This window comes from Meleagris gallopavo, chromosome 11 (genome assembly GCF_905368555.1).
Source record: "Meleagris gallopavo chromosome 11, MGAL_WU_HG_1.1, whole genome shotgun sequence".
Classification (NCBI taxonomy): Eukaryota; Metazoa; Chordata; class Aves; order Galliformes; family Phasianidae; genus Meleagris; species Meleagris gallopavo.
The window spans coordinates 17,268,483-17,294,414 of record NC_139414.1 but is presented as its reverse complement, the minus strand read 5'-3'; the positions used below and the strand labels follow the sequence as shown (position 1 = coordinate 17,294,414).

The 25,932-nt window shown below is 45.2% G+C and overlaps 1 long non-coding RNA gene across 1 annotated transcript in view; it reads right to left on the bottom strand.

Moving 5' to 3' along the window:
- The window catches only part of LOC146543648 (uncharacterized), a 191,742-nt gene that overhangs the window by 37,139 nt on the left and 128,671 nt on the right, over window positions 1–25,932 (bottom strand). Inside the window, exon 4 of the long non-coding RNA XR_014885542.1 lies at window positions 4,756–4,944. This is a non-coding gene — a long non-coding RNA (uncharacterized LOC146543648). The remainder of the gene's footprint in view (window positions 1–4,755; window positions 4,945–25,932) is intronic.

The following is a 25,932-nucleotide window of genomic DNA, read 5'->3' as shown; positions in this document are numbered from 1 at the left end:
TTCCTACCCATAAGCAGGGAAAATGCATCATTGCATCTCTGACTCATTTCCACACTCGTTTCCCCCCAGCAGATGTGGGAAATCCCCATGGGCTGCACAGGCACCTCGGGTGCTGTGAGTGTGAGTGTGTGGGGGGTGGTTTAGGATGAGGAAAGGGGATTGATGGGGCTTTATCATGCCTTGTGAAAACAGAGCCCGGAGAGAGAAGAGCAACACTTCCATTTGAAAAGAGGGAGGAAAAAGCCAGATAAAAGATATGCACTTTTCCTCCAAGACAGACTGCTAAATAGGCTCTTCTTGCTCACTGAGGTTCAGTAATGCAAGTTGACAGCATATTAAGGTTATTTCAGGTTCTTGTGTCTCCCAGGGTCATAAGCCTTCTGCTATGCATATTAATCCATCTTAGCATTCCTCCGAGTAGCTACGTAAGTAGGGCAATCGGTTTAGCATGAACCCTTTCCATTTACAGCGTAGCTGGGAGGAGAAACCTCCTAATTAACAGAATACCCACAGAAAATACAGAGAGATTTTAATATCATGGGGACATGGCACAACCTCCTGCTATTACAGAAAGACAAACCTGCATTGGAAATATATAATGGTGAGAGCAACCCAACAGCAGTGCTGTGCTGGGTGCTCCCACACAGCCCTGGGGGTTGGCACACCTGAATGCATTTACTTGTGTTCACAGGTCATGGCAGCCCTGCCAGCTTCCCTGCACTGTTAAGGTGACATCTGTGAATGTTGAAAATAAGAGTACTCGTTTAGAGCCCAATGGGTTCAATTCTCTATTCTTACACCATGTTCAGGGTGACTCAGGGCCAGCTTCCAAATTATCTGGCTGAGCCTACAAACCATTTCTCTGGTGCTGGAGAGAGGTGAGAGGGATTTTGCAGCAATGGAATAATGGGTGGCTTTAAACCATGACCCTCCCTGATGGCAAGCAAGCACCTGGTCTGTATGTGGGCCACTGGTCCAGCACATCTCAGCCAGGCAGTCGCCAAGGACTCTGCAGAGAGAAGGCTTCTCCAAGAGAGAACACCTAGGGGAAAATTTCCTAAGAACTATTTTGTTTGGATGGAGCAGAGTAAAACCAAATTCAGATATGGACTTCTGACTGCCTTCTCTTGGTACAGGGCCAAAAAGGCCAGAAAACGAAGATGATCTTATTTAGGAAAGCCCAGTAAATATTTTGCCTTTCTTCCATTCTGGGGAAACCAAATGAAAAAATACTATTTGTAAAATATGTATTTAATTGGTTTTACTAGCAATCTGTGAATTCATAGCAGAACTCCCGTGACTTCAAACCAATGAGCAAAGAATGAATGTCTCAAGAAAGAAAATGCCACTCAGCCAATGGAGTAAGTAAAACAATGAATGACTGCACATTTAGATCAATCAATATGGCAATTACACAAAATATTACAAGATCCGCGATTAATTAGGGATGACAAATTCCCCAAAAGGATAAAACATAAAAAAATTATAAAACATAAGTGAGAATCAAGCTAACAACCGGTGAGAGGAGCTGGTAGCACTTAGTGCTTCAGCATCCCATGGGGCTTCAACCAAAGGTCACAGCAACAATCTGAGCACCCCTAAGATGGACGCATGTACTCTGTGGTACATGCTGTCAAATGGATTGGGTAGGAGGTGCTCCCAGTGCAGGTACAAAGGAAAAAGCTCACCTTCTTTGTCTTTTGTTTGAGCTTCATCTACTTGCTGATGAAAAATCTCCTATGCAGTGTGAGTGCTTACAGCTCAAATTCGTTACTGCACATCACTGAGATATCATCACAGCATGTGCTCCTAATCTCATCAAGGAGGGCTGAAACGCTTTAGCTTAAACCTCTTCTTTGGAGGTTTGCACAGCATCCCCACAGATGTACCATCCCATCTGATGGGCTGGAACCCAAGGGGCTGCCTCAGGGACTCAGCACCTCCTGCTTCTTCGACATCTGATTTCTCCAGCCACTATTTTCATTCTCATTCTTTTTTTTCCTTTCACTAGGCGATGTAGAGCATTGAGAAGCTGCTATACAAAAGGCTTGAGGGCCTGAGGATTGGTTGTTGTGGGAGCCCACAGCCGGCAGCCATCCCTGCCCCACCTGTGGCAGCTACAAGTTGGGTGGCCGCTGATGTAAATCATCCCAGGCCTGTATGTGGGTCTATTTATTTTAACACTGCAGAGTTTGTTCCTTCTCCAGACAGTATGTAAGGGTGAAGTGCCAAAATCCGCACTGATGTATAGCTCTCACCCTCAGATTTATAATATAGCAAAAGCATAAGTCAGGACAGAAGACTGAGAAGGAGCTGGACCATGCTTCTGCCTGTGCTGTGTTTAATTTACAAGAGAGATGGAAATCACAGAACACATCTGCCCTCTTATAGTTTGCCTTTCCTGCAAGATTCAGTCTTTGGTTCATCTTTTGCTCCTTGGGGCCAGTGTGGCCAAAAGGAGATGCAGTGGAATGAAGCTTTGTGCCTCTGTCCTCTGACAGAACAGCACGGAACTACCAAATGGGAATTACACTTTTCTGCATGCTGGCAGATTGACATTCATTCTCCTCTTCCCACACCTTGATTTATTCCCTTCCCACCAGGGCACTGCTCCTTTTTGCTCCAGCTCGCTTGAACCCTTGAAGTACTCAGCCTTGGGACTGAAGTCATCATCCAGATGAGAGAGACATTTTGTCTCCCCAGACAGGCTGGTGAAACAGTCCTTAATGCGGTCACCTCCTCGTGTGAGGGACAGCCCAGCCAGCCTGGCTACAGGGCTTCTAGGTGCAGGAGCAAACCCACACACATACAACCAGCTTTTCAGATACAGTGGGAACCCATTAAGCTTTGTGTGGTTATGCAAGCTGATACAAATGCCTTATTAATTAGAAAATCAATCACACTGTCCAGCTGATTGATGTTAATCCTACATCAAGAGAGGGGAACAATGGTATAATCAAGACGAGATCATTTCTTCCCATTACAGGGAAAGGGACAAGGCTGCGTTTCAAAGCAATTCTGCTGTGATGAGCTGCCAGGAGATGCATCATGTGCTAAGGGCTCTTTTAAGATGCGGCACATTATTGTGATCAATAATACTCAAATTTATACTGGATCCTGAATCTAAGGAAATTTTATATGAAGATTAGAGGAAATTATAATATGATCAGAGGGGAACACAGAGGAGGAGAGCTGTAATTATCCAAGGACAGACTTAATAAATAGGGAAGAGCTCAAACCCTGAGAAATCAGAAGACAGCAAGAATATGTTAAGGGTGGGGAAAGCTTTTCACGGCATCCAGCTAATGCTTCAGAACTGTAAAGTCATTTATTTCAAAAAAATTGATAACAGTTCAAAAGCCTAATGTTAGGCAAGCATAGAACAACAACTAAAAGAACAAACCAGTTCTTTGCCTGATCGGCATCGTTTGCAGCCAGTCCTAGCACCTAGGGACTGGTAGCAAACAGCCCCCAGCAGCTGTGTTCATGCTGTCCCAAGGCAGTGTGCCCAGCCAAGAATTTTGAAAAATGCAGACAAGAATCACACTAAATGATTGGAAGATGACTGGAATATAGCCCCTTCAACACGAGTCAGTCTTTGCAAGAAGCAAATGCTCATATGTTGTTTTGGTTCCAGGCTAATTGTTGTATAGCATATTCTATATAACATAAGACAAAGCCCCAAGGCTTGTAAGCCAAGTAGAATGCAAATTACAGCACTGACACAGCTGAAGGCTCCATGCAACTTTAATTAAGGGGGGTGCAATGTATGCATGAGACAAACGAGCAGGGCAGCTCCATTAGAAGGAGTGAGCCCTCGAAACACAGCCTGACTAATAGGCTGGAACACGGCTATGAAAATGTTCACCTTGACCAACCTAGACAAAGGATACTCATGTTTGCGGAAAGCATCACAGTCATTGTGTGCCAATGACATTTAGCATTTCTGTAACAGCTCACGGAAATGCTCCATGCTCCAGTTGCCGTTCCCTTTCTTTCCTTTATCTTTATCATTGTCTGTGGTACAGGAGCACGGGGAAAATTCAGTGAGGATTTGGGCTGCGCTGGGCTACAAACACACACGTAACCTCTGCCCTGAAGAGTGACCGCCCTAAATAGACACGGTGATAAAAGAAGGAGCAGAACAGGAAAACAACTGAAAGAAAATAGAAGAGCTTGAAAATAGAACTCTACAGTCAGGCTTCCATCTGATGCAAGTAGGAGTCATTCATAGTAAGAAAGCCAGCTAATTTAGGGAGGAAAAGAGCTGAAAATGCCTGATACATAGTGTGGGAAACTGGCTCATCAAGAGGTGGTTACTTTTGCATGCTGAGCTCTGATAAATTTGCTGAAAGAGCTTCACAAATGCCCCAGGAGACACAGGAGTTTTGCAATGGCTCCTGCTGGCTGCTATGGTCCTGCCTCATTTTCTCCGATGCAGGCAGGCGCTCCATGTGTCCTGGGATCAAACGCACAGTGGCTCCCCATGCTGCTCCATGTGCTGTGTGCACTACAGCTGAGACGTTTGCAGTTTCATAACTCAAGAATTCAGAAATAGATATAAATTCACACATTCCACCACAAACAGATGGTGCCTTTGGCTGCCTCTCGCTGCGTTCCTCGAAGGTAGCACTGGGTTGCAGACATCAATCTTTCTACAACAATTTCTGCTTGCAGGGGTTTGGGGGTTTGTTTTTGTTTCCCATTCATATTTCACACTGCAGAGGCTGAATGAACACATGCGGAATTACTGACCTGTTTCCTGTGCCAGGAGGTGCAATAACAGCTGGAGATGGCCAGGAAACAAACTTCTGGCTCTTGGTACTCTGATGTTCAGGAGGACTGGTGTGAGCAAAGTAGATACCAAGCTTGTACCCAGACTTGTTGGCTATCCTGAAGCTCTGAGGATGAGGAATTGGGGGATTCTTCCAAAGCTACTTCTTTCTGCAAAGGAAAAAAAAAGAAAGAAAAAGTAAATGGCTAATGAAAAACTTCTGCTACCCCTGTTGATGCGCAGGACGTGGCTATATTGTGGAGCAGGTTGTGCGAGTCCTCCTTAGTCCACAGCTGTAAAGATGTATTGCCTCTGGGTGGGGGCAGCTCAGGGGAATGGCCCTCCTGCACACTTAGGTTCAATTCCAGCAGAAAAGTTCTTTCACAAGGAAATGGTATCTGGAAATGTGCCCACGGGGAGAACTTGCAGCAGTTTCCAGGTTTGAGCGCAGCTGCCCCAAGGGCCAGGCACAGCCGGATGGCTGTGGGTCTGCTCAGCAGCCCAGCCGCCTGCAGCTTCCATGGATGTCTGCTGTGTCCTCATGCTACCCTTGCCAGCTGTGTCACTGGTTCCTCTTCACATGAAACTCATACCAAGACAACTCAATTTCTCACTGTATCCCCTCCCTGCTTGATCTGCATGGGCTGCACCAAGCAGTGTCTGGGGCATGTGGAAGATTTGCAGAGGCAGAACTGGTGGCATTCGTAAAACCACATAAACGTTAAGGCTGAAAAAGACCACTGAGATCATCTAGTCCAACTGTCAACCCATCTCCACCATGCCTTCTAAACCCTGCCCCTAATTCGGGGGCTCATTATGTAAAGGGAGCACCTGCCGGTAGGACCACTAGGAGAAACACTGCCAAATGGTGAAAAAAATCTGCGGAGGCTGTCATATTACAACTGTGGATTCCTTCAGCGTCTGAGCTGACAGTGAATTTATTGGGAAGGAAATGAAGGAGAGATGGCAAGAGGCATGAGCGACCGAGCAATAATGCACAAGGGAAGCAGCTCCAGTTATTTCTCAGCCATCACTCAGAAAGGGAAGGTAGGCAGCTCTTCAAGCAGCCTGTTTAATGCTGGCACTGTGCAGTAACAGGAAGCTTGCCAGCATATTTCATTAAAATACCTTTCCATCCGTTAATAATCATTCTCTGTGCTTTAATAGCACTTCCCCTCCAAGATTTCCAAGTGAACCCATAAATGTCAACTCAACCTTGAGAAAGGAGTATTCTTAGAGCGATTTTATACTTGGGTAAAGGCAAGGACAGAGAGATGTCTCACCAAGGCCCTGCACCGCAGCACTACTGCACGAAGCCAGATAACCGAGTGACTGCACAGGGAAGTCCTGAGCCAGGAACCAAATCCAGGACTGGCAACTCTCATTCACAGCTTTTTCCCTTCTAATAAAACTTTCCACAGACTTTGCACATGAGATGTTATATGCCAAGTTCCAGGAATAAGTTAATTGGAAACAAATGCACTGCATGACCAGGAAAAGTGTGTTTACAACAGCACTGCTGCTACCATTGCCCCACCACCAACCTGGTGCAGCTGGATGGCTGAAACCAGAACAGCACATTGGCTCCCTGTTAGCCCACTGATGGCATGAGCAGTTTGAAAGTGGTTTTCTATGGTCAGGACAGTTGGTTCTGCAAAGCAGCACTGAATACCGTAATTCCTAAGCCAGAAAAATGGCCTTCAGTGATTTTTGAATATGGTCAAGTCAAAGACATTTCTGAGAAACTGGAAATTTTCCTGTTGATGAAACAAGTACTCATGTATCTATACACTACATTTTGCTTATTTGTAATTACTAAGAATAGAGGAAAAAGCTATTAATCTGCTTGAAATAGAGAAACTTCTGCTGTGTGTTTCAAACAGGAATTGCTTATGGTAAGTACTGCTGTCAGCATCACCAGCTCTTTCAAAGAGAACATGTCAAGGGTTTCTCTGGGACCATGCAGTTACTGCACTTGGTTTTTTTCTGGAATGTGGTCTGATACCAGGTCCCTTCCTTACAATGGGCTGTGTCCCCGTTTTCTTCAGAACTGAAGGCCCTGGAGCTCCCCAAGTGCAAAAGGAAATGAGTGACAGCAATAAAAATGGTAACAGTAGTGACAGTAAGTGGTGGATCAAAATCTTAATCCTAGAGAGTAATGGTATGAAATATGCACTTGACCCTACAGTGTGTTCTCCAAAAAACCCAAGGCTATTGACAGTGCAGGGCAGAGCAATTCCTCTATGGAAATACTCCAATCACTTTGACAAAAGTGTCATAACCTCGATCCAGAACAGCCTGCACACTCAGTCCAGAGTGTTTCACAATCACATTACGTTACGGTTCTGTCCCAGCCTGTCTGGAGACACTGATATGTCCTCTGCACTCGGAGGCAGATAAGTGGGAAACCACACATATTTCTGGTAAAACTGGGTGTAATCCCATATCAAAATAAGCTTCTGATGTTTTAATATTTTGAATTATTTTCCTGATTTAAAAAACAAAACAAAACAAAACAAAACAAAAAACCAACAAAACAATAATCAGCAAAGCCACAAATGCATCGTGACATTTTGTCTGTCCTTCCCTGGGACTGAGTGGGCTCCACTGGAAACTGCCATAGCATTATCTCATAATATGACACTGCCGTAGGATGCAGCCTTTGCTAACAGCCTGGTGCCTGGCACCTCAGTGTCTCTGAGGTTGAGCTTTAAGGGGGCGGAAAATCAGATTTTGAGGGCAGTAGGTGAAAATGCCACGGTGACACGTGTTAAGGAGCAGTTTCTGTATATCCTGAATGAGATGGAGGCCCAAGAGACAAGAAGACATAGACAAGAACCAGTTCCTCACAGTGCCAATGCCCAGTCCATCTGCCAGCCTGCTGCTTGACCCAAGCCCTTCTCACACCTGTGCTCATGTTTCTCAGCCAGGCAGAGAAAAGAGAAGAAAAGATATGATGATTTTCCTTCTTTTGAGACCAGCAGAGGGGAGCAGCCCCTTCCATATCATCATCATGGAAAGTGGTCACTGTGCCCTGGCCAGGCTCTGGCACTGCAAGAACACCTGGTGCCAAACGATGGGCAAATGTTGAGAAATTCTCCCACATGAAAAATCATTATGAGCAAACAGCCTCATAAAAAGTCTAGGAAAGCATGGTAAATCAGGTTAGCTGGGTGGGAGTTGGTACAAGCTGCTGCCTTGGCTGGTGCAGACAGAGGGCTCAGCACAAGGGGAACACATCAGTGCTTGCAGCCAGAATGAATAGAATCACAGAATCATAGAAGCATAACAGTTGGAAAAGACATTTCAGACCATCTAGTCCTACCACCAACCCATCCCCACCATCCCATAACCATGTCCCTCAGTGCCATATCTCCTGGTTCCCGAACACCTCAGTGACTCCACCACTCCCTTGGCAGTCTGTGTCAATGCCTCAACGTTCTTTCTGAGAAGGAATTTTTCCTAACATCCAATCTGAACCTCTCCTGCTGCAACTTAAAGCCCTTATCTCTCATCCTGGTACAACAGCCCAATGTGCAGGAGCAGGAGCGGCTCATCATACAAGTGTCAGTGGCACTATCTTTAGTTTTATTTGCTAATGAGTGGCAATTTGCTGCAGGTTGTAAAAGAGGAGTGGGAACAGTTCCTGCTTGGGGAGAGAGTGGGAGCAGAGCCTGGTGAGCCCATGTGTGCAAATGTGCACACTGATATAGGCACTGAGCTGCCCAGCTCACAGGGAGACTTGAAGTCACTGTGAACGCAGGAAACCCAGGCACAAGAAAAATATTGTGATTTTTACCCACTGCAGTTAGTAGATGATATTCTGAATGTCCAATAAGTAAATAAATAGAGGCACTGTCACAATGAGTGTTGTTAATGAGCACCCAGCCCTTTTGGCTCCTGAGATAAAAGGCTGTAAGTGCAGAGTGTTAGAGCTGATAGTTCTATTACGCAGAAGATAAGCAGTGTCCATGAACTGGCATCTCTGTGTGGAGCTGCAGGCAAAACAAGCACTAACAACCACTGGGACCTCCACCTGGTATCTTCTGTGGGAAAACCATGTGCAGAGTGGGGCTGAAACACTCAGTGAAAGGTGGAATCTCTCCACACGTCTGTATTTCAGCCCCAGTTGTATTCTTCTGTAGCTCTTAAATTTAATTTAGGCTAATTAACGTGTTCACAGCTCTAGTTGCAGATGTATAGGCTTAGTGCCACCAGCATTGCTGTGGGGTCACAGACGTGGTGGAGGAACGGGACTGGGCTGCGGCTGCCCACAGGGCTGCACAGAGCCTGCACTGCAACCCTGCACTCTGATTTCTTTACAAAATCCACAATTTTCCCTCCTCCATTCACTGTTTATGGAAATTAATTTTAAAATATTGTGCAATTAAAAGAAAATAATGTTTTCCTTCCCTTGGCATAGAGAGCTTTCTTCTGAGCAGGAGGGAGGGGTTTCTGAACACATCTTTCCTTTTTAAGGAGTTGAATGGAGGCTCCTATCCTTTCATGTTTTAATTAATTTTTGCATAGTTGCTTCATTAATTGATATTTATGTATTGCTTGTGCATAAATTCTGGAAACAGTGCGTAAGAGGATGTTCTCATTACAGCTCTACAAGGGCTTGGCCAATGCTGGAATATTAATAAAGGCAGACGAATGGAAGAGCACAGCTCACTTCCCTGCATCTGAGGCTCCAGTCATGGGTGACGCCATCAGGGAACAGACGCTGTATGAAAGGCATCTTTGTGTGCTGTGGGAGCACCACGCCTGTGCAGGTCAGTGCCAAGCCATCAGGGATACTGCTGAGGATAGTGCACGTGGCACTGGGTTCTGCAGGTCCTACAAAATCCAGCGTGCACAAAGAGCATCTTTGCATGTATGTCTGCCATGCTTTATGGAGGGTGGTATTAAAAAAAAAGAAATGAGTTATTTGCAGGAGCAGACATTCTGAGACTCTACTCATCATAAAATCATAGAATTACAGAATCACTAAAGTTGGAAAAGACAACGAAGATCAAGTCCAACTGTCAACCTATCCCCACCATGCCCACTAAACCACATTCCTGAGTGCTGCATCTACCCTTTTACTGAACAATCCAGGGGCAGTGACTCAACCACCTCCCTGGGCAGCCTGTGTCAGCACCTGACCACTCTTTCGGAGAAGAAATTGTTCCCAATATCCAACCGACGCCTTCCCCGGTGCAACATGAGGCCATTCCCTCTTTCCTATCATTAGTTACCTGGCAGAAGAGGCCGACCCGCACCTCTCTACAACCTTAGCAAAGCCCCCTTCATCACCACACATTGTACAAGCCACACACAGCCTGACACCTCCTAGCACTGCCTGGGTGGGATGCCAGCCCCCAGCAGTGCCAAGGCCCTTCCAACATGGGCTGAAGCCGCTCAGGGCGGTGGCCATGCTTCTGCACTGAGCCCGGTGTGCCTCTCAGCGCAGCCCTGACCAGGCACTGGGCTGGCATTTTGCTGGCAACTCCCAGCTGAAAACCTCTCCCCATGCCCTCCAAAGGCATGCGGCTGCTTAGAGGGGCGAGTTATGATCTGCCCAATGAGCTGTTGTTATCTGAGATTTTATTAATCATTTACTGCGTTTTATGAGGTTAGTCACCTGCATCGTCTCTGTGCTGACACAATAATTTACCCCTGCAAGGATGAAGAATAAAATAAAAGATCATTTACTGGCAGCTCATAGTGCTCTTATCGGGTTACAAAGGCAGTATGTGGAGAGAGATTTCTGCTGGGGAACACAAAGGCACGGCAGGGCACAGCCAAAAGGGTATTGCTGAAGATTGGGTTTATATCAAAGAAAGCGATAATCAATTATTCAGGGAGCTGGAGCTGATGTATCCCTCCGCATAGGTCTGTGAGCTTCTCACTGGCTCAGCTGTGGTAAGGGCTACACAGAGGTCAGCAGGCCACAGGAGGACACAAATACTGAGCTCATCATGTAAATACGAGAGGTATTAGAAAGCACAGAACGAGCTCAGCCTCCACTCTAGGTGCCCATTAGTCCCACAAGGTCAGCTGTGGGGCTGTCCCATGGCTCTGCACTTCGTGAGAAACCCAGGAGGCCCCACAGAGCTCCCCTCCATGCAGGGAGCAGAATGAGAGTGGTGCACATAGCAGCTCTCATGGTGCAGCCCCTCGTAGCAGAGCCCTGGGAGCCTCCTGCTGTGTCCTCTGCACTCAAGCCTCCTCAGAAACATTTTTCAAAATAATTGCCTGGATAAATTTGTTGGTAAGCAGCAGCACGGCACAGAGAGTTTTTATAACTCTCTCTGATTATTTACAGCTGCTGGTAGACCACTCTTAAGGCCATTACTCACCACAAATCTCCTAATATAATGCTTCTAATGTAAGAAAGCGTGTCCTTGGTGGGCTGGGGGCTGCCAGCCCCTGGTTGTGCAGCATCTACAGCATCACCCTGGGCCAGGCATTGTCCGGGGTGCAGGAGAAACATGCTAACACAGCAAACAGCCCCCCTGAAAGCACTGATAAACAAATATGCAGAAGTCATGTATTTTATAAGGGTAGAGCCTTCCTAGTAATAATTAGCTTCTAAACATACCCCTGTCCTGTATAATAAATGAACAGCACAGTAAATGTTATGAGAATAATTCATTATTCATCACGAATAACAAATGGAGGGAATAATTTACCAGGCACTAACCTCTGAAAGGGGCCTACTCTGTCAGAGCCACAGAGGGACGTGGCACCAGGCTTCTTCATGCCAGCCCCACAGGCCCTGGGTTTGGTGGTGTACCATAACACAGTCCAAGCTCCTGTCACGTTTTGTGCTGCTTTGGCATCCCTGCAGAAATGCAACCTGTCCTGCCATCCTGCATCCCCAAAGCTCGTAGCACCAGACCAGTCCTCTGCAGGATGTAACTGCTTTGCAGAGCCCCCGCTTCCCCCAGAGACCTGAGAGCCCTCAAAGCTCTTTCAGGGGCACAGTTGTGGACTCATTCCTGTTTTATGTCTGCTGATTGTTATTTGTTTATTGCTCTTCATTCTCTTGTGTCCCTGGTGCTCCAGATGACAGACAACACATAAATCACTGCAGTGGAGCACAGCGAGTGGAGAAGAAGTGTATAAATGTATGTGTGTATGCTGGAGGATCAGGAGTGTTGGGGGATCCTTTGCTTATCCACTGCCATCAGACACACAGCAGAGTGTGCTCAGGGATCTGCTGGATCCCCAGCTGCTAGGGACAACTGAGACAAAGCCCTCAGGAAAGGGGTCCCCACAAAATCACTGCAGATGCCAAGCTCATCAGCTGCCCCTTGGCACCAGTGTCCCCTGCAGATTGCTGCCACGTGTGATTTGTTTCTTTCAAGGACCCTAAGTTCACATGTGCAGTCAACAGACCCGAATACGAAAACTAAAATTCAGCATCCTGTTTTTGGGCAGTTATTTTTGTTCTAACCTCTCACCTATAGTACTGTTCCTGGATGTGAGTAGGCTCCAAGACATAAAGGATAGTTAAAAGTATCTGTCCATTATACAGTAACTGCCCTCATGTGAGTTCAGTTTGGTATGTTTTCCAGTGGTTCCAAGCTTTGCTAAACTTGTATTTTTGAGACTATTTTTGAATAATGACTGCCATAACATAATCAAGATAATGCCAACAAACTGCCTTCTGACCTCCAGCATCTCAAAATATCCACAAACCTGCTGACTAACTGGGTATTTTTGGGGCTCTGTGGACTTTACAGCCCCGAATTAACGACAGAGAGGGGATTTACTTTTAAATCAATGTGAACTCATGAAACTGGGGTGCGTGCTGACAGCAGCTCCAAAGAACACAACAGTGCTGTGCTGGAGCACTGGGGTTACAGCGAGCGCAGCAGCACCTGGCAGCCTTGCTGGCATTGACCCGTTTGGTGTGGGTCAAAGGGAAGTTTATCAACACTTCGACCCTTTTAATTGGCAACACACCTTTCTAGGCTCTATCGGTCAGCCTTGAAGCCTAACCAGCTCCCTTGTGAGGAATTTGAATTTGGCACACTTACACGAGACATAATGTGGCAACAGAGGTAGCTCTATATGTATGGTAATTTTTAGAGCTGAGTGACATTTTTCAAATGGATGAGTTCACTGAAAAATGCAGGAACCAACAGTATTTGTGAAAAAAATTAGAAAGTGTACAAATGTTTCATTTGAACATGTCAAAAGAAATGGTTTGGAGGAGCAGAGACATTTTGTTTCAACAGCATCAAAACAAAATATTTTGACTTTTTGTTTTGAAACAAGCTTTGTTGTTTAAAAACTGACCTATATTTTAGAAAAGTTTTGGCTTTTTTTTAAAACCAACATTATATAACAGAACAAAGAGCATTTATTTTCCTATTAAGGAAAATGCTTAGTTTTATTCATTCTCTCCGTTATTTTGGTTGTTTGTTTGTTTGGACTTGACAACCAAACTGAACAATCCACATCCATCTCTCTCCTTCCCTGTTAGCATCCATGTAGCATCTCCCGCTGCTAACGAAAAGCGTGACTTCCACTCGGAGATGCATCCCTTCTGTTACTCAACATCCTCATCTTCTCTGTGCAGATGGGGGCTGCTGGGACAGATCTCTCCCCATCCTGCACAGCAGTGGCACATGGGGCCATGCAGGCATGGGTGACCTGGTGGCCTTGGTACAGGACACAGACGTGCCTCACAGCTGTCCCCTATGCCTGACTGCACCTGGGCTTGTCCCCGCCAGGCTCTGCCCTTATCAGGCTGTTATTTAACAGCACAAGTTAATGAACAGCTCTGTGCTCTGCCAGCAAAATGAGCCCTCACTGGCGTTTATCTCCTGATCACGCGGCAAGGGAGCAGCAGAACAAAGCAGAATTTGTCGTGTCCTATTGCTCACTACCTGAAAAGCATGATAAAGCTCAGCCATGCAGCCACACTGCTTTCCAATGGCAACTTAATCTGCCTTTTGCTTCCCTTCCCACCTTGAGTTTCAGCTCTCAAAATAGAACCATGGGGCTGGCTCTGCTCATGGAAAGCTTGCTGCCTGCCCCTGGTGCTCTCCATTGATTTGCCCATATTTTGGCTTAGCATCCCACCAGCAGCATTTGTCCCAGAGCAAGGACCTCCTGTAGCCATCAGACACCTCCCTGTGCTCAATGCCCTGAGGACCATGAGAACCAAAGCTACTCATGCTGGGAACTCTACTAAGGGTGCAGCTCCCAGAGAAGCCACCTGGATCTTTGGGGCTATCCTCACAAATAGGAAATACCTGATCAGATGGGTTTTGGTGTTTAACAAACCCAAGGATATTTCACAGGTGTGTGACAAAGGGCTGAGAGCTGTCTGCACTGTTCATAGCCTGCTACCTGAGCACTCATGGAAAAACGTCATGTCGAACTGAGCAGGGGCAAGATTTCAATCTATTCTTCATCAGTAGGTATTGACACTCCTGATCTTCAATCAGAATGCTTTTTGGATACTGGCTTCCTCATGTAATTTGATTAAAAGTCGTTCTGTCCAAGGTCTAGCTGGACAGCAGCCACTACTTGTTGTGGTTCCTACAGCCTTCCCACCACAGAAGAACACCCAGCATTTTTTTTCCTTGATCTCTACATCCCTTCAGGAGTTTGCTGTAAGATTCCGGATTGTGAGAAATTTCTAAGAACCATCAGTTTCCTAGGGGTTGTTCTCATGCCCTGTGTGACACAGGAACCTCCAGCCGCCTATTCCTAGGCTCTGCAGTTAGACCGGTGAGCCCGAAATCAATGCTTATCTCAGCGTTCTGCCCAGAGTAGTGGTTAGCAGCGTCTTCTGTTTCATTCACTCGTGCCTTCGGCAGCTATTTCAGCCCATGCCCTTTTCATCCCAACCCCCTCCCCTAACCACCCCGGGCAGCTGGAGCAGCGCCACCTCTGCAGAGACCCAGGGCACGCACGGCTGCTCTACAAAGTCCTTCTCCAGGACAACCCAATTCAAAAGCCATTTCCAGCTCTATTATTAGTCTCAGCCCAGGGCAATCTACGGTCTCTGGTGCAGCCAGCCCTGCCAGTCACTGCTGCTCAATGCACTCAGCTTTCCTTCCAGTTTAAGGTTAACAAAAATTAAATTTGTGCGGCCAAATATAGGCAGAGATTTCATTCCCATAATGAGACCCTGTCTGCATTATTAAATCCCAGCCTCTTTCATGTGAAACACAAATATATCCATCATAGATTAAAAAAGAAAAAAATATAATAATATTCCACTGGATTATGTACCCTGGGAAAAGAGGGAGTGTAAGTTTTCTGCTGCAGTCACAGCAGTAAGCAATGAGCAGCATCCAGGAATGACCCCTCACTGCTATGTTGTGTTAGCAAACAAGCAGTACCAAATTTCTCTGCAGTGCTGGGAGAGGACAAAAACCTGGGGAAAAAAAGCCACCAGTTTTTGTTTGTTTGTTTTTTAACACAGTTGGGGCTTTATGAACAGACAACACACATCTGTCATCAGATCTGCCAGTGCTGATGTGTTTGTGGTGGCTGCGTTAATAATGATGGCTATTTCTAACCTCTTTAGATTTGTTTTAAGGATTTTGATGCCGGGCAAATCTGCCTTAACATTAAATGCTTTGAAAGGGAGTGGAATTGCCCCTGGTTTGCAGCATCTCAGCATGCACACAGGTAACCTTAAACCGCCACCCACGTGCACACGACCAGTCATACAACATCACTTATAGGGCACAAAGTGTCTTTTAGCAGGTAATGACTAAAACGTGGCTAACTCAAAGACATTGCGAAGTTTTAAACACAGGTGCTTTTACCAGATTTTTACCTAGAAGCAGCAGACACATGAGGTTCCTGGGAGAGTTACGGCTATGGGGCAGCGCACAGTCTGAAACACAACATTTCTGTCTTATCTTTTAAGTGGCTTTCCTTCAAAATTACATCGAGTTTTGGAATTCCCCCTCCAAGTGCTCTGCCTGCACTTCTGGCAGTGGCTGTACCTCTGTGGCTCCATCCCAGAAGGGTGCTGCAGACAAGCGTTAGAGCTGCACAAATGTTTCCAAATGCAACCAATCAAAGTGCTACTCTATTTCCCCCCTTCTCTGATGTTTAGAAATAAATATTGGCAGTGCTTATTTAGAGAGTTTTGGAGTATTTCAGAGCATGTCAGTAGCATGCTGTCTCTCAGACCGAGGGAGCTTGTAATTCTGTCCGGGGACCAAACAGTGCAGGCTTGGAAACCCAATTAAAAAAAGAAAGAAGAAGAAACTAAAGCTCTGCATGCAACACCTGCAGCAACCGCTTCCATCACTGGAAGATGTTGGTTTTTTTTTTTTTTTTTGCACACTCTGCCTAATCCTATATGTAAAAACTCCTTAATCTTCTTCTCTTTGATGGCATGTTTTGCTCACCCAGAGAACAAATTCTAATATCTAAATTTCCCGAATTACCTTGTTTAATCATTCTCTACTTCTTATCTTTCCTGTCTTGACTCCCTTCTTACAAGTCTTGATTTGCTACTCGTAAGAATTACTGCAGTGTACAAATTGTTTCTATTTGTATCTGCATGTGAAGTTGGTTGTGAGATGCCTTGGGAAAATTAGCTTTAAAAATATCATATGAAAATAAACAACATTGCATTCTCCATCAGGGAAAGCTAGGCTGGCTTATTGTCAATACATTTTCCACCTTGGGAGATTTTATTTTTTTCTTTCTCTTTTTTTTTTTTTTTCCCCTCTCTCTCTCTTATCTGTGCATCATTTAGATTATTGCTTTCTGGTTGTTTTTTTTTTATTTTTAATTTAATTTTTATTTTTTTATTTTTTTCCTGGGAATCACTCCAACAGTGGAACTAAAAGGTCATAATTTGATGGAATACAGTAACGGTGATGCTGGCTGAAATCTGCACACACTGTTCCCTTCCGTTAATGTTACTGAGATAGCAGGGTGCTGGAGAAATGGATGACCTACTTTTATCCTCTGCATTAGAGATACATTTCACAAGGTGAGAAGAGTGTTTTGAATATGTATGCAAAACCCAAAGTCTGTTTTAGAGCTGCGCCAATGGCAACCCCATGACTTCCATTAATACCGGTATAGGTCAATTCAGAATTACAGAGTGAAGATAAGGGAAAAACCACAAATATCTGTGTGTCTGCAGCACAGCCCCACCCTGCTATTCTTGGCCAATTCTGCTATGAAATGGCATTCAGTCATCCTCAACTGCTTTTAATTATATTAGCAGTGTTATTGTAGCTGTTACGGTCGAAGGATATGACTGAGGCAAGATTTATTCAGAGAAGTAATACCATTGGTTGGACCAAATGATGCACTGATAGGCTTTTTGGCAAATAAATCTGAAAAAGAGCTTGTGTGCCTGAAAATGCACCTGCTTTTTCTCAACAAATATCAGTTTGTTATAATAAAAGGCATTACCTCTCCCTGTAGACTTTCTCTCATTTAATTATATTAGCATTAAAAACAGGTGAACCAAATTGCCTAAGGTAATTTGTTTTGTTCCCAAACTGCGGTGCTGCCTCCAACTGGAGCATCCTGCTTCCAAACTGCTCTCAAAGAGTGAAGACATCAGGTCACAGTTATTACTGCACACATATTAACAAATTGATGAAAAACAACAGAAAAAGCACAAATCATCAGACTTTGGGTTTTGAAATGAGCTTTGCCAAGGAGAGAAAAGGCCAATGCTCAGAAGGCTGTGGCTGCCAGCACCCATGGAGCTGCCCTTGTCAGTACCTGGGGATACCAGGTTTGGTCCAAGGAACCAGCTTCTGCATCTCCATCTAGCTCCAGCATTGTTTGCATGCTGACCCATTTCCCTGCCTGGAAGAATCCCAAAGCAGAAGCCCCAGAACACTTGAGCTCCTTGTCTTCCAGTTCAGCGTGAAGCTAGAAGCATCCAAAATTTTTAGCCAAACTAATTTCTTACCACGTTTCCAGCCAAGTGCACAGACTCAAGAGAATCCATGAATTATAGATAAGCAGCCAGGCTTTTTCTCCTTAATTTTGTTTCTAATGACAAATGGCCAAACATAACATATGGAGTCATCAGTTGGTAAAAAACAACAGTGAGAATATGATGTAGTGGGATCAATGCTTAGATATTGGTTGGATATTTTGATAGGTTGGATATTAGGAAAAAAGTGGTCAGGCATTGGAACAGACTGCCCAAAGAGGTGGTGGTGTCACTGTCCCTGGAGGTGTTCCAGAACTGTGGATATGTGGCACTGAGAGATGTGGTCATTGAGCACAGTAGGGATGGGTTGATGGTTGGACTTGGTCATCTTAGAGGTCTATCTTAACCTTAATGATTCTATGATTCTAAATGATGATGAGAAATAAAAGCATTCAGTGCCTGGACAAAATTTAAGCTCCTTGGCCAGAAAAAAGAATAAAATTTTCAATGCTTCTCTGTTCCCTGGCTACGCAGCATTTAATGTTGTGTTTGACATTAAACATTGCAGGATGGCTTTGTTTTGGTCACAAACAAAGTGGGCTCCTCTTAACATTTATTCCTCAAGAGTAGGGATTTTATTTAATGCAGAATTTGCAAACTGAAAGGATACATCTTTTGTATGCTTTCTTCCTCTGAGGATTTTTTTAAAGGAATATATTTGTTTCACAGCTTTCTGAATGCATATTTGCTCTAAGTGCTCGCTCCCTCACTCCTTCTCCCCAGCTTGTTTACTGAAGGAATAAAAACTTGACCTTGACTTTAAGGTCTCTAGTTTTCCAGACTGTACAGTCAGCAGAGAGCAAGGGGAAAAATCAATGTGAACCACATTAGACAAGGCGAAGGGTAATGCGTAAGTGCTGGGAACTCATCCTGGAAATGGAAACGACTGAGGTAATTCGTAAAGGAAAGCAGATCCCACTCATGCATCCATCTCCTGTGGCTAAAACCCCTCTACTCCTTCTTTCTCCCTGCCTTTCTCCCAGTGCTCAACACAGGGGCCATCAGAAGATGGGAACACCCTACATGCAACATGGATCTAGTGATGGAGACCCTGGCATAAATTCTGGCCATGTCCCCAGCCAGCAGCTCTGTCCTCGCACTGACTCTGGGTGTCACAGAGCTCCCGTTAACGTCTCCAATAAAACAACACATCACAACAATCAACAAGACAGGTGAGAAAGGCCAGCTCAGCAGATAAACACGGTGCCCTAATAAGGATGTCAGCAATTGCCAACCACGATGGATAAGATTGCATTTGTCAGCAGTGGCCTCACAAAGCCCACTCCTGCTCCTTCCCAACCTGTATTAGGGGACAAGCACAGCCGTTTCCCTGCCGTGTCCCAATTCCTGGGGCAAAATCCTGTCTGGAGCACTGTCAGGATGCTGAGGTCAGGGAGCCAGACCTCACCACTATGTGAGCCCTTCCAGGGGCTTATGATCTGGTGTGGTTCAGTTTCGGTTCAGTGCGTTGAAATGCCACTGAAATGTCCTCAGCAATCACAGCAGGCTGTTAATATGTATTTGTGTGGAATTTTTAATTAATTAGATGGCATTAGAGGACCAGTTGTGCTGTCAAAATAGCTCAAAAGTACTGTTTTAAAAAGGAAATTAATATTTAATAGAAAAAAATGCAATAGCTCTCCGAAGCCTTAATTAAATGCATATACCTTTATGGCTCTTGCTAGCACTTTATTCATCATTGAGGGAATGGCATCACAGGGGTTTCTGCAACACAGGGTGCGCCCGGAAGCACAGCCATACATCAGACTTTTCTTCAGAGCCCCATTCCACTCTTAAACAAGGAACTGTCATAAGGCTTTGGGAATAATATCTGTCTGTGCCTTGCAAACAGCCTGCTGGAGGAAGGAGGAGGTGGCACCAGGCAGAGAGCAGCCGCACAGTTATGGAACCAGCAGCCCACCCACATCTTAGACATATGGGACCATTTGGGGTCAGCTCGCAGCCACAGCAAACGCTGGTCCTGAGCAGGGAATGGCTCCATGCAAAGAGCCTGCGCTGTCAGTGCACCTGCAGGTGCAAAGAACTGACTTGCAGCAGCAATGGCCATTCATCACATAGATTAGTTCTGCATATGTACATCCTCATTTGCAAGTAATCCATACATTTCATCAGATAATTCCCTTCTTATGCAAAGGCAAGTTAAGAACAAGCAAGCTGAAGTGAGCGTCAGGCTGAAGCCTTGTAGCAGGACGTGTGGTTGTGAAGAATGCAGCGCAGGGTAACGTGAGAAGCCAGCTGGTAACGTTTCGTCACTTTTTCCAGGGTGGAAGAATTTATAGACCCTATCTTCAACACAAATCATCTCTATTAGCTTCTACTGCTTTTAAAATTGGGTTCTGCTAGCCTTTATTTATCATGCTTTCTCAGGACCACACAAATTAAACAAAATATGCGTGGTAGTTGCTTTTCTATTTAAGCACATAAAAATACATGCAATGTCTAGCGCTAAGAATTTCAGCCACGGTCTTAAATGGACCTCTCCATTTTTCATGTCATCTCACATCCAGCCCATAGGAGCCACTGGGAACAATTTTGGAGCTAAGGAGTCCTATCTGCAGTCAAATTGAAAAACTCTTAATTTGGAAGCTCTTGAAGGTGGGGATTGACTTTTGTTCATGTTTTACACAGCATGTGGCACAGCTCAGTCCTGGAGGAGCAGCACTGAGCTCCGGGTACAATCCTGGTGGCACAGGGCTGGCAGGGGCTCCAGATTTCTTGCCTTTGTGGAGGTGGTCATCTATTTCCATAGCTACATGAAAACCCCAGGTGCTACTGCCTAAAGCTGCCCCCTGTACCCAGCATTAACATTATTGGAAATAGCATTAATAGTAGCCATAGTAGCACACAGTTCTTAAGTTATCTCAGATCTTTCTCCAATGCTGTTCTTACAAACCCACACCAGGATATTTCAACTGACCTGATGGGGGGAAGAGCTTCTGATTTTCAAAAGATCGTGGGCATTTTCTCTGCCCTGTTAGCACCATGAGCAGGTACACATTGCCCCAGGAGCCCAGCAGAGCATGGGCATGGCCACGCTTCGGCAGGCGGCAGCAATGCCTGCATGCTCAGACGGGTCACAGCAGGGCCTCGCTTGAAATCTGGGTGTATTTTTAGTTGAGCTATGTGAAGGATAGAAGTAGGGCAGCGGCGCTCGGCAGCGCTGCGCAGACAGGTTTTGCATACAGAGCAAAACTGGAGAGCAGGGGGTTGGGATTTTTCTTCCTTTTCTTCTGCTGACTTTGCACAAAAGTTGAAAATCTGGATCTATCCAGTGAGCTTGCATGAATTTGCACAGTAGATGTGTGAGAGAAAAATAACCTGTGTGGAACTGGAGAGAGCCATCAGTGCCACACGGGTCTGTGCCACTGCCTGCGGGGTTCGGGACAGTGCCCCATTGCAGGACAGAGGGATTTAGGATGGAAGAGGGCTTGGCAGCTCTTTTGAGATGTCTTCTGCACGTTCATGGCTCAGAAACCAAGCAGGAAATCAGCATCGCTTGAGGTGCTTCTCTTTAGCCTTATTCTGTGGTTTGGAAAGCAATTTGAATGGAAAATGAGAGTTTGAGGAAAAATCAGAGAAAGAAAATGGGACCGATACAAGAGGAGGAGAAATTAAAGGAGTGGAGTCTAGGCTTGAAAAACTCTTCTGTATCAGCATTTCTGCCCACCAAAAGGAAGCGTTTTATTTTCCCTGGAAGGAGACAAAACGAACAGCGGGGACTATTGTTGTGGCAAGAACACCTGGAGATGTGCTAGCTGCAGAGAGAGCTCTCTGGCAGGGATCGCAACGACATAATTTGCAGCAACATCTGCAGTTGGCCCAGCGACCATTTCTCCTCATTAATTAGCAGGAGCAGTGTGCTTGCCAGACAGTCTCTTCAGCTTTTGCCTTATTACTGTACCCCTTAGCTAATGAGCCATCCCCTGCCCTTCCTGCTGGGTGAGGTATAGCCCATCTGACCACAGAACGGGCACAGAAATCCAGCATGCATAAAGAAGACAGCAGTGTTTACCATGATTTCATGTGCATACCCTATGGGTCATATTTACTACAATCTCATGACTCAGCAGCAGCGGGCTGCGGGCCTGCAGAGATAACAGCAGAAGTTCATCAATGACTCCCCCGTCTCTCCCTGCATGCCTAATTCCATGTTGCAAGGTGTGCAGCCATGTATGTACCATCCCGGCATTTTCATTCCCTGAAATTATTTTTGACTCTGTGTAGTTTATTTACACCTCTGCCTGCATCCTCCAAGCTGATTAACATTTCACCGTGCCTTATTTTCCCTGCTTGAAAGTGAGAATTGTGTCTCTGTCCTTTGGAAGTGCTTCTGTTTCCAGCAGCATAAACCAGCTCTATTCATGCACATCCCCACATAGGGACCCTGGGCGTATCCACCTGGCCATCCCCATTTAGCACTGTCCTGATGGTGAATGACTTCTGCTAAAGAGAAGTCAACATGAGGCAGAGGAGGGTGGCAACCTTCATTAAGTCTCTGGCAAACTCAGCTTTCTTCTCTAGGCTTGCACTCGGACAAAATGCCAATTCCTGGACATGGCAGAGGGATTGCAGGCAGTTATTTGGGGAACTCTATGTCACAGTGCAATAAAAGCATTTCTCAAGGCAGGATCCCTTTCCTGCATATATGGGGCCAAGCCTCAGGCAACCCTGTGGAGTCATTTCATGCACAGCTTAATTCTTTCTGAAATGGGGAGAGGGACTTGTTCCAAGAAAACCCAACCAAAGTGATCAAGGTGGCTTAAAAACACGAGGCAACGACAGTGCTACGGCCCTGCTAGACAATAGCAAAACACATTCAAATACGCAACTCAGACCTTGCTGCATTACACATGTAATTAGGTTGTTTCCATGGTAATGATCTAATTATGGTCTTCTTGGCTTTGTGTAATCACATTTGCTGCATTTTGGCAGAGCTGTTTTCCTTATTTTTGAACTGCAACACTTGGCAAGATGTTCTTTCTAAAGCCGAATAATAATTTTGCCTGATGAAAACCAACAAGTCTGAGTTTTTTATGTAAAGCAGGGTTGAAGATACAAGACAAGACACCACAATGTGTATATATATAGCACTTTTATAATATAGATGTGTACATAAGGGAGGAATCTGCAATTTCTGTTCCCCCTTCCTTCCTACCTCTTTTCACCAGCGCTTAAAATAATAGTAGCACTGGTTCCTGCGTGGGAGGGGAAACTCCAGAGACCTCTCTTCTGTTCCCTGGGTTGTGTTGGACTGACCTTGAGCACGAGTTTTCACCTCGCCCTGCCTTATTTTCCCCGGCGATAACAATACTGACTGGAGACGTCTATGCAAAATGTATATTATTTTCACTAAGCTATTTCAGCTGCTGGTAAGCACGATACCTTTGAGACGGCTGGTGAAATCCTGGCCCTGTAGAAGGCCAAGGGCAAAGCTCTTATTGATTTCCATACTGCTGCAATTTCCCGTGTGCCTGTTCCAATAGCTTAAAAAATCAGATACAAAAAGCCAGATCTAGCAGCGTTGACGAATATGGATTCTCCACCCTGCTGCCCCAGAGCTGAGGATGCAAATATTCAGAAGGAAAGTGTGGTCAGAACACTCACCCCTGCACTCCCTTCAGAAGCAAAAGACACCTGGGTATGGCCAGGATGAGGCCGACAGAGGAAGGGAACTGCCCCCTACATGTGTCTCTTCTGCCCCACCGCAGCTACCGGGCACAAAGAAAACCAAAATGTGACACTTAGGGTCCCTCTTAGCTGCCGTGGGTACCAGCAGTGCTGGCACTGCGGGGACATCAGGACTTGGGACTTTTTGTTGCTATGGGTCCCCTTTTCCTGAGCCCACTCTTCCAAAGAGCTCAGCCCATTCTTCTGCTTTCAGGGTGGTTTTAGGGACATAAGGATCAAGGGACTGTGAGAGTCAGTGGTCGTAAGAATTTATTGCGCTCTGTTGTGCAGGAGAAGAGCTTATTACAGCCTGTAATCTCTCAGAGGGCAGCTCTCTCTTGAAGTTAGCTGCAAGATCTGGCTGTTAGTTATCACTTATAAAGATTTTTAAAGCTTTCTTGCAAAACAAAAGAAATATTTCTAGCTTGAGCAATAAGGGAGCTGGGGAAAGAGAGGAGATGAAAGGTCAGGCAAGAGGAGCTTGTGAAATCACACTGGAGCAGAACTGCGGGCTGTAGTCAGCCAGGAGCTCAGATTGCAATCGACAGGGCTATTCATGGGAGGGTTTTTGATCAGAGTTGCCATGACAATGGGAAATACCTAAAAAAGATCTATGAAATGTTACATCAAGCCAAGAAGTTAAGCCAGATCCCCCACGCTGGCTATTCCTGAGTCAGTAGCTTCCACTGTAGTATTGCTAAAGGATTTGGTCCTCTGACTTTGAAGATTCAGGAAAATAGGTATGAAATGCAAATTCTGAGAGAAAAGATTTGTGCCATATAGAATTTGCTATGGAAAGATGTTGGAAGTCTTGCAAATACTGTTTACAGCTTTTGCTTAGTGTACTGAATTTAAATACTAGACAACAGCATTCCCTGATTTTGATGGACAGGGGAGTGTGCCTGCTTTCTGAATGAATACAATAAAATACTCCTTCTGCACCTCCTCTGGGGTCTGCAGATTGAAATTTCCATCTATAAACCTTTATTAAGAGATTTCAAATCCAAAATGACTGGCACTGAATTTCAAGGACTCAACAAAAAGAATTCATTTCTGAAAGCACTGCTTTCCCAAGATAGCAGAGGTGATAAGAAAATCTGGCGTTGCCATTTTTGGAATGAATAATGATGTGGGTTTTTTTTTAATTTCTTTTGGCATGAGTTCATCTTTGAGTATGGGATCCCTGGAGCTTAAAGCATTAACCAGAAACTTTGTCTTCTGTTGTTTTTTTTGCAGCAGTGACCATGTTACTAGCCTGGAGAAAGTGTGTTATGCTATTGAGCCATATGTTTACATGTTAGGCTCTGTAGAAGCTAGAACTAGATGTAATTAGCTATTTAAAAGTTTTATCAGGTAGACACCACTGGAATGCCAAGATATACTGAAATAAGCCCACTGCAAATGCCTGCAAATGGGCAGGCATCTTCACAACAGTCACAGTGAAAGTCAAATCACAGCAGTAGAATGGGGTGGGATTTCAGGTCTGCTCTGTTGCTGCTCCATTAAAATAAACGCCTTTACTGAGGCTCTCTCAGCAGATTCCTCTTGGAATCCTATGGAAAACCCTTGGGAAAAGGGGATGAGGGTGAGTACTCTCTGCACTTTGTTTATCTAGTCCAGCAGTACCTTATGGGATACACAACATAACCATGAGGGCTATTGTCTCCTACTTTTTCTCCTGCCTCCTCCCTGTCCAATAACTCAGCAGTAGAAGGGGCAGCTTGTCTCCAGAGAGAATAAAGCTTTATAGGGTACACTACTGAAAGCCCTGCTTATGGAAAATGTTGGTTCTCATATTTGGGCTTGCACTGTGGTATAGGAGAACATGGAACAGCGTGTCTTACTGCGCAGGCTGCAGGCTGCCCCTGTGTGCAAAGCCTCACACGCTCACAGCAGTAACCACTGCTCCTGCAGCAAAAGGTATTGCACCCTTATAGGTCTGAAATCAGAGCTGAGCAGCCTGCCTTCCTTCCCACACATCTGAACATTTCATTAATGCCACCAAGGCCTCCGCGTGTGCCTAAAGAGAGACGAGATCCCCTACATTTATTTTGCCCTTGTTTCCTTCTTGCATAACCCAGATATTTGCATAATGCAGAGCAGCAGTGCCAAGTGCCGCGTGTCTCCGCTCCTGCTGCACAGGCTCCATATGCTGCCTATCTGTGTCAGTCCCAGGGAGCTCTGCAGTTGCATCAGGACAATTTTTAAACTGTATGCATGTAAATTAGAGCTGACGCTCTGCACCTTTAATTTATGGACTAAACCTGATCCTTGCTCATACCTTACCCATCAGATAACCCTAACGCTATATTCAATACCACCAGATAATTACAATAAGTTGGAAAGCTAAGTGCAAGTTTCCAGCTTTTTTTCATCAAAACAAAGACCTAATGATACATTTCTGCTGAGGCTTACACAATTCTCCTTTATTAGACTGGGAGCTCACAAAAGCCCCATACTGAATAATACTTTTTACATGAACACTCTCAGCCAGAAACTCCCTTTCATCTAAACCTCACTCATCTATCTT